The sequence below is a fragment of the Sapajus apella genome, unplaced genomic scaffold (genome assembly GCF_009761245.1).
Source record: "Sapajus apella isolate SASKATOON/1434 unplaced genomic scaffold, GSC_monkey_1.0 scaffold76, whole genome shotgun sequence".
NCBI lineage: Eukaryota > Metazoa > Chordata > Mammalia > Primates > Cebidae > Sapajus > Sapajus apella.
Genome location: NW_022437016.1, coordinates 8,030,056 through 8,045,962, shown reverse-complemented (window position 1 = coordinate 8,045,962; position 15,907 = coordinate 8,030,056). Strand labels below are relative to the sequence as shown.

Sequence of the window (15,907 nt, the reverse complement as noted above, 5' to 3'; positions counted from 1 at the left end):
CTTCAACCATCAAAAGTGCTATTCTCCAATGAGTGGCAGCTTTACACAGGTGGGGAAACCTGCCTACCTGTACTTCCTTCTTCTGGGACCCGGGGGGCTTTAACAGAGAAAGAGAGGCCCCATATCCAGTCCTGCTGTCAACCCATATTTCTCTCTACCATCCACTTATACCTAGAGTTTTCTTTTCAAGAAAGAGCAGTTGTATCACACAACATTCCCTCAATGTTGCTGGACAAAAGGCAGATACACAGAAGTGAAATGGAGATAACTCATGTTATAGATTAAGAAAGAAAACATGTATATAATTATTTGTATGGCATTTTCTCATCAAATGCACATGTAAAAGCTATTAGAAAAATACAGAAATGTACTGGTGTAAAGTATTAACAGCAGTTGTCTTTAAATGAAAAAATCATGGGCGATTTTTTTTTCTTTTTCTTAGTTCTTTTTATTTTACATTCTTATAGAATTTGCATATATTGTTTTTCATTGTTGGCAAACAGAATAAACTAGGGATTAAAAGCAAAAGAATCAATAACTTGTTCCAATAACTAATGACTAATGACTCTCACTGTCAGAGTCTTTAGATCTAAACTGCAGCACTATTTACAATAGCAAAGACATGGGACCAACCCAAATGTCCATCAATGGTAGACTGGATAAAGAAAATGTGGTACATATACGCCAAGGAATACTATGCAGCTATGAAAGGAATGAGATCATGTCTTTTGCAGGGACATGGATGAAACTGGAGACCATCATCCTCAGCAAACTAACACAGAAATAGAAAACCAAGCACCACATGTTCTCACTCATAAGTGGGAGTTGAACAATGAGAACACATGGACACAGGAAGGGGAACAACACACACCAGGGCCTGTTGGATGATGGGAGGTGAGGGGCAGGAAAATATCAGGACAAGTAGCTAATGCATGCAGGGCTTAAAATCTAGATGATGGGTTGATAGGTACAGCAAATCACCATGGCACACGTATATCTATGTAACAAACCTGCACATTCTGCACATGTATCCTGGAACTTACAGTTAAAAAAAAAAATCTACTCCCAGTTGGGTGATTTTGGGCCAGCCTTCTGATCTATCTGTGGCTGGTTTCCTCTTCCAGGATTATTCTTGTTCTTAGTTCAGCAAATAGTGTGTCTCCTTGGTTCAGCTTTCTCCATGTGGAGGTTAATCCCTGTGAATGAGCTGCTCCCAAAGCTGGGCTTGGAAATGGTCCCTGAAGCTCAGAGTAATTTATCCTTCCAGGTCCTGTTGACATTTCTTGTGATTGGGTGGCACTTCTTGGTCCCAGAGTGAGCTGCCAACTGAGCTTCCTTCTAGAACCTAAGTTGTGTCCGATGTCATTGTTTTTGTGGTCTCACACTCTGGTTTGAATATCTTGAACACCTATCAAGGCTACTTATCAAGTTACCCTTGACCATGGCGGACTTAATGCTTCCCTCCTCTTGGCTAAACTTCACACAGGCTCTTTCCTGACTGTAGGTTCCTGACCTCCCTTTTCTTACAGCATTTACTTTAGAAAACTTATACCTTATTTCTACGCCTCTTGAAAAATTAAAAAAAAATTTAAAAGGCTCTTGCGTTTTATGACCCAGGAACATCATTCTAAAGGACCTGGGATCCATCTATTTGAAATGAAATAATCATCTAATTTTAGTATTTCAATCATCAAAATTTATTCAAAATTTCATTTCAATCATTGAGGGTCAGGGCACACCTATCCTCCAGGCTCTGTGGGACAGTCATGACCTAACTTTCATGGACAATTCTTTGTTCCACATTATGAAACTACCTCCTGTCACAAAGATGTGAGAGGTTTGTTTTTCCTTTTGGTAAAGCCACTTAGCAGAAACAGACAGCCTGGGTTCTTTCTCTGACCCTAGCACTTAAATATCCTCCTCCCTTAGTGTCAGGAGATGATTTCGTGCTGAGTTCCGGTATCTGCTCTGTAATGCAACTGTCTTAGATAAAGTCTTCCCAGCCTGTTTAAATTTGTCTGGTACAATCCAGTAACAATTGCTGACCGCTGCCTCTCTCCAGGCTGCGCTCTGTCTCTGGATAGTCGGTCTATTTCCAGTCCTGCCAGGTATCCTTCATGTGTTAAACTGCTTGTGATATTGAGCATCCATCTTGCTCTGAATTTGGGTTTTTCAAGATGGTAATAGAGAAGTCCAATTAGGAAGGCATTTAGAAGAGCCCAGGCCTCTACGCTGGAGAAGTACCCTTTACCGAGTACAGCATTTTCCTAAGCCAAGGAATTTCTGCAAAGCCCACTTCATGTCCCTGTTCCTCAAGCTATAGACAAAAGGGTTCAGCATGGCGGTGACCATTGTGTATACCACGGACACAGTCATTCCAGGATCTGCTGAGTAGAGGATGAGGACTGGAAATACACCAGAAAGACAGTTCCGTGGAAGAGAGTGACCACTGTCAGGTGAGAGCCACAGGTAGAGAAGACTTTGTGCTTCCCTCAGCAGAGGGGATCCTGAGGATGGTGTGCATGATGTGTGCATAAGAGACCAGGACACAGGTGAGAGGGATGACCCCCGAGAGAGTGGCTTCCATGAACATCATGATGTGAAAGACATTGGTGTCTGAACAGGCAAGCTTGAGGATTGGGAGAAGACCACAGAAAAAGTGTGGGATGGAATGAGAGACACAGAAAGAAAGCTGAGCTCTGAGAAAAGTAAGTGAGAAAGCCAGGAGGTGGGAGCAGAGCCAGGATACAGCCACCAGCAGCAGGCAGCGCTGGGGACGCATCATTATGGTATAGTGTAGAGGAAGGCAGATGGCCACACAGCGATCATACGCCATCACGGCCAGCAGGAAGTCATCCAGCAGAGCCAATGCCGTGAATAAGTACATCTGCATGAGGCACGTGGTGTAGGAGATGGTGAGATGCTGTGTCTGGATGTTCACCAGCACCCTGGGGACTATGGTGCAGGTGAAACAGGTATTGGTGGAAAGATTGGCCAGGAAGAAGTACATGGGGGTATGGAGACGAGGGTCAGAACCAATGGCCAGGATGATGAGCAGGTTTCCCAACACAGTGACCAGGTACGTGCCCAGGAAGAGCCCAAACAGGAGAGGCTGATGCTTCTGGGTGTTCAGGGAAGCCCAGGAGGAGGAAGTCAGAGATGCCGGTTTTGTTTCTAATTTCCTTCTAAGGCAGAAAAAGTAGCAGGTAATTCTGATTAAATAAGTTACTTTTTAAAAAATTATAGAGTCCATGGACTTTGGTATGTTTTTCTTTGTTCTTTGGGGAGATCACTCTGATTCACTAGTGGCTATAACTGCATGTTTGCAAATATGTACAGATATGGAGACTGTGGGCAATGACGATGAGGCATCAGGATGAAGGTGTACTTTGGTTTCCAGAATTCTGTAATAGCTCAAGTTTTCCTCATAAATTGCCTGAATGAGACTGAACTGGAATTTACTTTAAAGAGCTTCTTCAAGTTTTAATTCTTCCTTTAAAACAAACTCTTATGACAACAGTTTTAACCTCAGTGCCTTACTGTGGAGCTAATTTGGGAGTCTTGCACATACTAGGATTTAGTGAGCAACACAAGGTGCTCTGTGTGTGTGTATGTAGGTGCATGTGTGCTGAAGGAGATGGAAGACAGAACAATTTCTTTAGAGCGGAGCCAGAGGAGACTCAGGGGTCTCTGGTGTGCTGACTGCTCTAGCCCCTTTGCCTTTGATGACCATTGTAATGAGTCAATGTGACCATGAGGAGATTGCAAACTGAAAAACACATTATCATTAAGAGCACATCATTTTCATTTTCATTATGAACTTCACCATCAACATATTTTGTGTTAAGATCTAGGCTGGGCATGTTGGCTCATGCCTGTAATCCCAGCACTTTGGGAGGCTGAGGCTGGTGGATCACCTGAGGTCAGGAGTTCGAGACCAGCCAGGCCAACCTGGTGAAACCCCATCTCTACTAAAAGCACAAGAATTAGCTGACTGTGGTGGTGTGTGCCTGTAATCCTAGCTACTTGGGAGGCTGAGGCAGGAGAATCGCTTGAACCCTGGAGGCAGAGTTTGCAATGAGCTGAGATTGCACCACTGCACTCCATTCTGGGCAACAGAGTGAGACTCTGTATCAAAAAAATCAAAATAAAACATATTTTGTGTTGAGATCTAGGCCTTGACCTCCTGGAGACTGGATAGAAATCCTTTCTCTGCTCCTTGTTCTCAGTCTGACCTTGGTCAATTGTTGAGCCTGTTTGAATCTCTGTTTCCTAGTTGGTAGCATGTGTAACTTCACAGAGTCACTGAACTTAATATTGAGATAACATATATGGAGAGCAGGCTTTTATTAAGGGTGGTAATTGTTATGTCATTAATAGTAGTAGAAATGTGACCTTGGGATAGAATGTAATGGGAAGCCTTGAATGATGTGCTTTTCAGCTCTGTTTCTCACATGTTTTTTAAACTTTGGGAAATATTTACCTCCTTCGAACCTTGCTGTTTTTCTTTTTCTTTTTTGATCCATAAGAGGTAGCAAATAACCCTACCTGATAGTTTTGTTGAGGGTACCAAATACTGGAGTCAGGTGAAGTCTCTTCATAAACCATGATGTGCATTCAACGTGAGAAATTCCACCGTTCCTGTTTGATGGTTTTGAAAAACAAATACAACACTCAATGGTAGCATGTGCTGGTGTCATGTTTGTTTAGTGTAGTGATTAAACATACAATTCTCTTCGGAATCTGACAGAATTTTCCTACTCTTTACTCTCTGTGTGACTTTGAGAAAGTCATTTAACCTCTCTCAGCTTCATTTTCCACATCTGCTTAAATGAAATAGTTAATAAAGTTAACACGTTAGAGTAGTTATGAGGATTACATTTGATTATGATTGTAAGATATTCAGAACAAGGCTGATACGCTATATATAAGTGCTCAGAAAATATGATCTAACCTTCTTACTTCTGTTTTAAATAAAATGACAGTGCTTTGTCCTTGTTGTTGTATCCTGGTTAGTGCCTGCATGTTGGGCTTGTAAATTATGAGGTGTCCATACTGAGAGTTGTGGTTATCACTGTTCACTTTTGAATGGCTGTGATTCTACTAAGAACTCTTAATAGCAAACTATTAATAGCAAAGCATCTGTTTTTCTGAAGTTAGGTATAAACTTGGTCAAATATCTTTATCATCAGAGCCCAAATATTATTAATTGTATAATGGATCCATCTTAGGCCAAGTGGGGTGGCTCACGCCTGTAATCCCAGCACTCTGGGAGGCTGAGGGGGGTGGATTACTTGTGGTCAGGAGTTTGATAACAGCCTGGTTAACATGGTGACACACCTTCTCTACTAAAACTACAAAAATTAGTCAGTCATAGTGGCTTGCACCTGTAGTCCTAGCCACTTGGGAGGCTGAGGCACAGGAAATCATCTGAACCTAGGAGGCGGAGGTTGCAGTGAGCTGAGATTGCATCACTGCACTCCAGCCTGGGCAACAGAGTAAAGACTCTGTCTCATAAAACAAAAACAAAATCTTAAATAATCATTCACCAGTTCAATTTTAAGAAAAAGAAAGGATGTGAGTAAGATTGATAAACTATAAATGGACATAGAAGAGTACATTATTGGTATTGTGCTGGTGTAATGATTGAGGGTGATTCTGTGAACCTTGCCTGTCCTAGCTGGCTAAGAATGAGTTATGCTTTGTTATTGCTCAGATGCTATATACTGGTCACCAATGAAGCTTAGAGGAGGATAGTCTTAGACTCCACAATGACTTAGGCTGGACCATCACGGACCTGATGAATACCAGAGTTAACCAGAAAGCGATTGGCAGAAAGAAAGAGTGGAAAGGAAGGGGAGAAAGGAAAAAGGGAGAAGCTGTGTGGGCTGGGTGTGTGTGTTTGTACATGCACATGCTCTAGATTCTGCTCTCTCTCCCCATTCCTATGGCTCAATTCTTATCTGAATTGCCGCTACTACCAAGGAGATTGAGTTTGCTGCACTGCTGTCTCCCCAAGAAAACATGACTGGAGTGATAGATTCTTTCCCTGTCTCTAGGAACAACATAGACTAAAGTCAGGTCTTCAGTGACACCTCAGGCACAGGAGCCAGGAGGTGCTGCTGACTTTTCACATGCAGTGTCTCCTGGGACCCAATCCCTGACATCCTAGTTAGAGACAAGATAGGGTGAGTGTCTAATCTCCTAGCTGTCCCCTCTGGACTATGGATCCCTGAGTCTCAGCAGTGTCAATGATGCTCCTTATCAGAGGACCAGGGTTGGGATCCGGGAGGGTCACTGCTCCTTGATTTTCCCTTGGGTGAGCTGCAGTTTGGATTGGTCATCCTCAGTCATCTTTACTATCCCTTGTCGTGGAGTCCATACCTTTAGTTAGAGCCCAATATTTATGGATAAAATACAGTATCTGCCAGAAAATTAGAAAAAAGTATAGAATAAAACAGATCAAAAGTCACACTTTTTACCGTCAAATGTCATAAACATTCTTATTCTCTATGATCCCAGGGAGCAGAGATAAGACTAATATATAGACCCTATATTAGGTGCAGGTGCTATCTCTGGATTTATTTGTTTATTTATGTTGTAAATATACATACAAAAGAATGTATACAGCACATATGTGCTGTTTCAATAATGATAATCAAATTAATGCCCATTCTCCCACTACTCGGTGTAAATAGTATGTGACTCAATCCTTTTGAGGCCTTGTGTGTGCTTCTTTTCAATTATATTCCTTTCTTCCCTCTTTAGAAGAACGCCTATCATGAGTATGGTGTAACATTGCCTTACTTTTCTTTGTAGTTTTGCCACATATGCATATATGTCTAAACTATATACAGTATACTCTGAATTTGCCTATTTTTGTACTTTTTGTAAAGCGTATTATACTTTTCTGCATTCTTCTGTTGCTTATTTTGCTCAACGTTATCTTAGGGTCATTCATGTGAATGCATGTAGCTGATGGACATTCATATCCATTGCTATTTAATAATCCCTGATTATAAACGTTTTACCTGCTGAATTTTAGAATTCAGAACTCTTGGATTTGAAATTATTTGTATATAATCTAGGGTAACACTACATAATCAAACACATAGTATTTCCACAGCAAAATGAATGAATATTCACACTAAGCACAACTGATAAAGAGTACAAATAGCCTTGTGCAAGTTTAGATCATGATTTGTGATTAAATGAGTTCACCACAGGCATTCATAAAATTTTTTTATTGTTAGAGGTTTCCAGATGATAGAAATGTAGATAGATATTCTGGTGAGTATGTACCCCTTATCTCATGTGCATCTAAAAATTAAATAGTGAGTGTAACACATGCAGAAAACTACATAAAACACAAATATGCCACCTGAGAAATTATTGGAAACCGATAACCAAAAAACAACATTCTACTTCTTGATCTCTATATTAGTCCATTCTCACACTGCTATAAAGAAATACTATTCAAGACTGGGTAATTTATTAATATAAACAAAGGAGGTTTAATTGGCTTACAGTTCTACATGGCTGGGGAGGCCTCAGAAAACTTACAATCATGGCAGAAGGGGAAGCAGGCACGTCTTACATGGCAGCAGGTGACAGAGTGTGTGAGAGTGCAGGAAAAACTACCATTTATGAAACCATCAGATCTTGTGAGAATTCACTCACTATCATGAGAACATCATGGGGGAAATCACACCCATAATCCAGTCACTTCCTTCCTTGACATGTGGGGATTACAGGTCATCCCTGTCTGGTGGTGATTACAATTGGAGATGAGATTTGGGTAGAGACAAAGAGCCAAACCATATCAATCTGTATCTACTTTGGGATACAGACACAGACACAGACACAGACACAGACACAGATACAGATACAGATGAAGTAGAACATTGCCAGTATGTGGAAGCTCCTTCTGTGCACTCTACTAATCATTACTTTTCTTTCCTGGAGGTTAAATAATTGCTGTACTTTTCCTAGCATTTTATATTAGTCCTGTCTCTTTTTGAACTTTGTGTATATACAGTCATACCTGATCTATTCTTTTTTTCTTTTGTTCAGTATTCCACATTGGTGAGATTATCTAGATTACTGTATATAGTAGGAGTTTGTTCTTGTTCATTGCTGTGAGCTGCTCTACTTTATGATAATACCACATATTATTAATGCAATCTATTGTTGAAGAAACTGTTGGTTTTTAGCTATTAGGAATAATGCTGTAGGGATCATTCTTGTAGGTGTTTCTTGGTATACACATGTATTCCTTTCTATTGCATACATATCTAGAAGTGCAATAATATCTGGGTTCTAGAATGTCTATATCTTCAATTTTGACATATAATGTTGGACTGATTTCCAAAGATATTGTAGCAAATCCCATTTCTACCAGCATGTGAGGACTCTGGTTGCTCCATTTACTTGATAACACTTGGTGTCCATTTAAAAAAATTTGTAGTCATTCTGGTGTGTGTGTGTGTGTGTGTGTGTGTGTGTGTGTGTGTGTGTGTTTTGGGGCATCTCCTGCTGGATTGGTTTTATATTTAAGTTACTAATAATGAGATCAAGTACCTTTTAAGTACTGACTAGCATTTTTATTTCTGAATTTTGAAACTGCTTGTTTAAATTTTTGTTCATTTTAATTATCTATTTTATCCTTGTTTACTTGTAGAATTATTTAAATATTCTAGATACTAGGCCTTTGTTGATTATATGTGCTACAAATGTTCTCTGTATCTTTATGGCCTGTCTTTTCACTCCTTGTATAATGTTGTTTGCTAAATGAGTGTTTCTAATTTTAATTTATTGAATTCATCAATATTTTTCTTTTTGTGTGCTTTGTATGTGTCTGGTTTAAGAAACCCTTTCTATTTTCTGAGTTTAGAAAGATACTTTCCAGTAATTTCTTGTAAAAGGCTTTTAATTTTGCCTTTAACTGTTCTTTTTTTTTTTTTTTTTTTGAGATGGAGTTTCACTCTTGTTACCCAGGCTGGAGTGCAATGGCACAATCTCGGCTCACTGCAACCTCCGCCTCCTGGGTTCAGGCAATTCTCCTGCCTCAGCCTCCTGAGTAGCTGGGATTACAGGCACGCACTACCATGCCCAGCTAATTTTTTGTGTTTTTGGTAGAGACGGGGTTTCACCATGTTGACCAGGATGGTCTTGATCTCTTGACCTCGTGATCCACCCGCCTCGGCCTCCCAAAGAGCTGGGATTACAGGCTTGAGCCACCGTGCCCGGCCGCCTTTAACCGTTCTTTAGCTGGAATTGATTTTGTGTATGTTGCAAAGTAGGAAAGGTGTATTTTTTTATTTTTAGTTTTTCACATCAAGACACTCAATTGTAAATTCCTTTTTTATGAAATATTTTAAAGTTTAATTTTCAATTAATAATTGAGAGATAATAATTACATATGTTTATGGGGTACAGTATGATGTTTCAATGGATGTATACATAGCATAATGATCAAATCAGGGTAATTACCATATCCATCACTTTGAACATTTATCATTTATTTGTGCTGACAACGTTCAACATTCTTCTCTTCTAGCTATCTTAAAATGTACAATACTTTGTTATTTGCTATAGTCACCTTAAGACATAATTGAACACCAAAGTTATTCTTCCTCTCTAATAGCAACTTTGTATCCATTGATCAACCTCTCCTGTTGACCCCTTTTCCCTTCCCCTCCCCAGGCTTTGGTAACCACTATGCTACTCTACTTCTATGAAATCAACCTTTTTAGATTCCATGTATAAATGAGATCATGCAGTGTTTGTTTTCCTGCACCTGGCTTATTTTACATAACATAATGTACTCCATGTTCATCCATGTTGCCATAAATGACAGGATTTCATTCCATTTTATGGTTGAATAGTATAGTATTCCATTGAGCATATATGCCACATTTTCTTTCTTCATTCATCATTAGATGGGCACTTAGATTGATTCTATATCTTGATTATTGTGAATAATACTACAATAAACATGGGTTTGCAGATGTCTCTAAGACATATTGATTTAATTTCCTTTGGCTGTATACTTAGTAGTGAAATTGCTGGATCATATGGTAGTCCTATATCTAATTTTTTGAGGGACTTTCATACTATTTTCCATAATGGCTGTACTAATTTGCATTCTCACCAATAGAGTATAACAATTTCCTTTCTCTGTATCTTCTCCAGAATTTGTTTTTTGTCTTCTTGGTAACAGTCATTCTAACTGGTGAGGTAATATTTCATTGTGGTTTTGATTTGCATTTCCCTGATGATTAGTGATATCAATCAGATTTTCATTTATCTGTTGACCATTTATAAGTGTTCTTTTGAGAAATGTCTTTTCAGGTCTTTTACCCAAAGTCTTATTACCATTAATTATTATTATTATTATTATTTCACTGTTGAGTTGTTGGGAGTTCATTATATAGTCTGGATATTAACTCCTTGTCAGAGGCATAGTTTGTGAATACTTTTGCCTGTTGTCTCTACACTTTATTGATTTTTTTCCTTTTCTGTACAGAAGCTTTTTAGTTTAATGTAATCCTATTTGTCTATTTTTGCTTTTGTTGTCTGTGCTTTTGAGGTGTTATTTAAAAAAAAAATCCCTGCCCAGCAAATTTCTTGACACATTTCCTCTAAGTTTTCTTCGAGTAGGTTCATAGTTTTGGGTCTTACATTTAAATCTTTAATCCATTTAGAGTTGATTTTTGTATGTAGTGAGAGAGAGAGGTCTACTTTCATTCTTCCGCATGTGAATATCCTATTTTCCCACTACCATTTACTGAAGAGACTGTCCTTTCTCCAATGTGTATTCTTGGCACATTTGTCAAAAATCAGTTGGCTGTTAGGAGCCTGGATTTATTTCTGGGCTCTCTATTTAGTTCCATTGGCTTATGTGTCTGTTTATAGCCAGTTACCATACTGATTTCATTACTATAACTTTTGAATTCAGGTAGTGTGATGCTTCCAGCTTCATTCTTTCCACTAAGAATTGTTTTGGTGATCCAGGGTCTTTTTCCTATTCATATGAATTTTAAGATTGCTTTTTCTATTTCTGTGAAGAATATGATTGATATTTTTATAGAGATTGCATTGAATGTGTAGATCATTTTGGATAGTATAGTCATTTTAACTATATTAATTTTTCCAATCCATGAACACAGGATAGCTTTCCTTTTATTTGCATCCTCTTCAATTTCTTTAATCAATGTTTTATAGTTTTCATTGTAGAGATCTTTCACCTTCTCAGTGTGGGACTTCACAACAGTGAAAAGATCATTCAGACATAAAATCAAGAAAGAAACATTGGAGTTAAACTGTACTCTAGACCCAATGGACCTAACAGACATTTATAGAACATTCCACACAACTGCTGCAGAATACATATTCTTTTCAACAGCACACGGAACATTCTCCAGGATAGACTATATGTTAGATCACAAAATAGTCTTCACAAGGTCAAAAAAATTAAAATCAGATCTAGTGTCTTTCTGACCACAATGCAATAAAACTAGGAATCAATAACAGAAGGAACTTTGGAAACTCTTCAAATATATGGCAATTAGATGACATGTTCATGAGCAACCAATGGGTCAATGAAAAAATTTAAAGAACAATTAAAAAATTCCTAGAGACAAATAAAAATGAAAACACAACATATCAAATCCTATGGAATACAGCAAACGGAGCATTAAGAAGGAAGTTTATAGCAATAAAAGCTTACCTCGAAAAGTAGAAAGATCTTAACAACTTAATATTACACCTCAAAGAACTAGAAAAAGAAGATCAATCTAAACCTAAAATAAGTAAAAGGAAAGAAATAGTAAAGATTGAGCAGACATAAATGAAGCAGGCCTGAAAAACAATGAAAAGATAAATGAAACAAAGAACTAGTGTTTTTGAAAGTATAAAGAAAATAATCAAGCCTTTAGCTAGAATAAGAAAAAAAGGGAGAATACTCAAATAAATAAAATCAGAGATAAAAGAGGAGACATTAAAACTGATACCATAGAGATACTAAGGATCATAAGAGACTACTGTGAACAACTATGCACTAACAAATTGGAAAATCTCAAATAAATGGATAAATTCCTGGACACTTACAGCTTACCAAGACTGAGTCATGAAGAAATAGAAAACCTGAGAGGATCCAAGATGGCCCTTTAGGAACAGCTCAGGATTGCAGCTCCCAGTGAAAGTACAGAGGGTGAGTGGACGCCGCATTTTTATTGCCCACAGACTAGGAAATTCCCAGGCGGAGGAGCTCCACAGGTCACCAGCGCGGCTGTTTCGGCCAGCGCGGCTGTGCCGGCCGGCGCTGCTGCTTTGCCCCGCGTGGCTGCTTTGTCGGCACCCTGGAGCAGCGGTTCTCCATACAAAATATACCGGTCTGGGTGCCCTTTTGGCTGGTGATTGGAGCCACGGGAAGTCACCCATTCGTCTGTTTAAAAAGGGAACTGAGCAGAGAACCAGGACAGTAGATTCCAGGGCAAAAAAAAAAAAAAAAAAAAAAGCGCCACAAACCTCAGTGCCGCTGTTTAAGCCAGCACAGTGAGTGGCCGCAGGGGAAAACAAACAGACCCCGGCGCCTCTTCAACAGGCGACTAGAACACAAACTTTAAAAAGGCTCTGAGGCAGGGAGCCAGGCGATTAGGCTCGGCTGGTCCCACCCCCACAAAAGAACAGCAATCAGAAACTCTGGATTGAGAGTTTCACAGCAAGTGCAGCTGAACCCCAGACGGTCCAGCTCTGTGGGGGAGGGGCATCCGCCATTACCGAGGCAGCCTGCTACTACAGAGGTAGTCAGCCAATGCTGAGGCAGCCTGTCATTGCCAAGGCAACCCGCCATTGCTGAGAGGCTCCGCCTTAACACAGGCGGGCCACCATTGACAAAGCAGTTCTAACTACACCCATATAAACAGGACTGCAGGGAAGTTCACTCAGCAGCTGGGAGGAGCCCACAGCAGCTCAGCAAAGCCTCTACAGGCAGACAGTGACTAGGCTGCCTCCTTGCTGGGCAGGGCAGCTCTGAAGGGAAAAAAAAAAAAAAAAGAGAAGGCAGCAGCACAACTGAAACTCATAAAACCCTAAATCCCTGGGACAGAGCACCTGGGAAAAAAAAGCAGTTTATGAGTTCTGCTGCAGCAGACCTAAACGTACCTGCCCAGCAGCTCTGAATGAACAACAGAGCTCACAGCTCACCATTTGAGCTCCTATAAAGAAGAGACCGTCTCCTCAAGCAGCTCCCTGACCCCTATATATCCAAAGAGCCACCTCATAAAGGAGAGATCAGATTGACACTAGGCAGGTATCCTTCTGGGACAAAGATAGCAGAAGAAGAAAACTGGTAACAACCTTACTGTTCAGCAGCTGCTGCAGGTGAACCCCAGGCAAGCAGGGCCTGGAGTGAACCTCAGCAGACCTACAGCAGAGGGGCCAGACTGTCAGAAGGAAAACCAAGAAACAGAAATAACCTCATCATCAACAAACAGAACGTCAATCTGAAAGATTTGAGACCCAATCTGAAAGCCAGCAACTACAAAGTCGACAGGTGGATAAATCCTTAAAGATGGGAAGAAACCAGCACAAAAAGGATGAAAACACCTGAAACCAGAACACCTCTCCTCCTAAAAGGGATCACAACTCCTCACCAGCAAGGGAACAAGGTTGGAGGGAGAATGAGTGTGATGAAATGACAGAATCAGACTTCAGAATGTGGGTAGTAAGAAACTTCTGTGAACTTAAAGAACATGTTTTAACCAAATGCAAAGAAACTAAGAACCTTGAAAAAAGATTTGACGAAATGCTAACGAGAATGGACAAAATAGAAAGGAATATAAGCGAATTGATGGAGCTGAAAAACGCAACACGAGAACTTCGCGAAGCATGCACAAGTATCAACAGCCGAATTGACCAAGCAGAAGAAAGGATATCAGAGGTCGAAGATCGACTCAATGAAATAAAACGGGAAGGCAAGATTGGAGAAAAAAGGGTAAAAAGGAATGAACAAAATCTCGAAGAAATGTGGGACTATGTGAAAAGAACTAATCTACATTTGATAGGTGTACCTGAATGCGACGAAGAGAATGAATCCAAGCTGGAAAATACTCTTCAGGATACTATCCAGGAAAACTTCCCCAACCTAGCAAGGCAGGCAAACATTCAAGTCCAGGAAATACAGAGAACACCACAAAGATATTCGGCAAAAAGAGCAACCCCAAGGCACATAATCGTCAGATTCACCAGGGTTGAAATGAAGGAGAAAATACTAAGGGCAGCCAGAGAGAAAGGTCGGGTTACCCACAAAGGGAAGCCCATCAGACTCACAGCAGATCTCTCAGCAGAAACCCTACAAGCCAGAAGAGAGTGGGGGCCAATATTCAACATCCTTAAAGAAAAGAACTTTCAACCCAGAATCTCCTATCTAGCCAAACTAAGCTTCATAAGTGAAGGAAAAATAAAATCCTTTGGGAACATGCAAGTACTCAGAGATTTTGTCATCACCAGGCCAGCTCTACAAGAGCTCCTGAAAGAGGCTCCACGCATATAAAGGAACAACAAGTACCAGCTCAACTAAAGGGCAAAACACCCAGCTAGCACCAAAATGGCAGTATCAAATTCACACGTAACAATATTAACCCTAAATGTAAATAGACTAAATGCCCCAATCAAAAGACACAGACTGGCAAATTGGATAAAAAGCCAAAACCCATCGGTGTGCTATATCCAGGAAACCCATCTCACATGCAAGGATACACAAAGGCTCAAAATAAAGGGATGGAGGAAGATTTGCCAAGCAAATGGAGAGCAAAAAAAAAGCAGGAGTTGCAATTCTCATCTCTGATAAATTAGACTTTAAAGCAACAAAGATAATAAGATACAAAGAAGGACATTACATAATGGTAAAAGGATCAATGCAACAAGAAGAGCTAACGATCCTAAATATATATGCACCCAATACAGGAGCACCCAGATACATAAGGCAAGTTCTTAATGACTTACAAAGAGACTTAGACTCCCACACAATAATAGTGGGAGACTTTAACACCCCATTGTCCATATTAGACAGATCAACCAGACAGAAAATTAATAAGGATATCCAGGACTTGAACTCAGACCTGGACCAAGCAAACCTAATAGACATTTACAGAACTCTCCACCCCAAATCCACAGAATATACATTCTTCTCAGCACCACATCACACCTACTCTAAAATTGACCACATAATTGGGAGTAAATCACTCCTCAGCAAATGCAAAAGAATGGAAATCGTAACAGTCTCTCAGACCACAGTGCAATCAAGTTAGAACTCAGAATTCAAAAACTAACCCAGAACCGCACAGCTTCATGGAAACTGAACAACTTGCTCTTGAATGTTGACTGGATAAACAATGAAATGAAGACAGAAATAAAGATGTTCTTCAAAACCAACGAGAATGAAGACACAACATACCAGAATCTCTGGGACACATTTAAAGCAGTCACTACAGGAAAATATATAGCAATAAGTGCCCACATGAGAAGCAAGGAGAGATCAAAAATTGACACCCTATCATCAAAACTGAAAGAGCTAGAGGAGCAAGATCAAAAAAACTCAAAGTCTAGCAGAAGACAAGAAATAGCTAAGATCAGAGCAGAGCTGAAGGAGATAGAGACACAAAAAACCCTTCAAAAAATCAATAAATCCAGGAGCTGGTTTTTTGGAAAGATCAACAAAATAGACCACTAGCCAGATTAATAAAAAAGAAAAGAGAGAATAACCAAATTGATGCAACAAAAAACGATAAAGGGGATATCACCACAGATTCCACAGAAATTCAAACCATCATCAGAGATTATTACAAACAACTCTATGCACATAAACTAATAAACTTGGAAGAAATGGACAAATTCCTGGACA

The 15,907-nt window shown here is 39.8% G+C and overlaps 1 pseudogene; it reads right to left on the bottom strand.

Annotated features, from left to right (window-relative positions):
* Positions 1 to 2,247: 2,247 nt before the first annotated feature.
* On the bottom strand, positions 2,248 to 4,608 carry LOC116532473 (annotated as a pseudogene).
* Between the last annotated feature and the right edge of the window lie 11,299 nt (positions 4,609 to 15,907).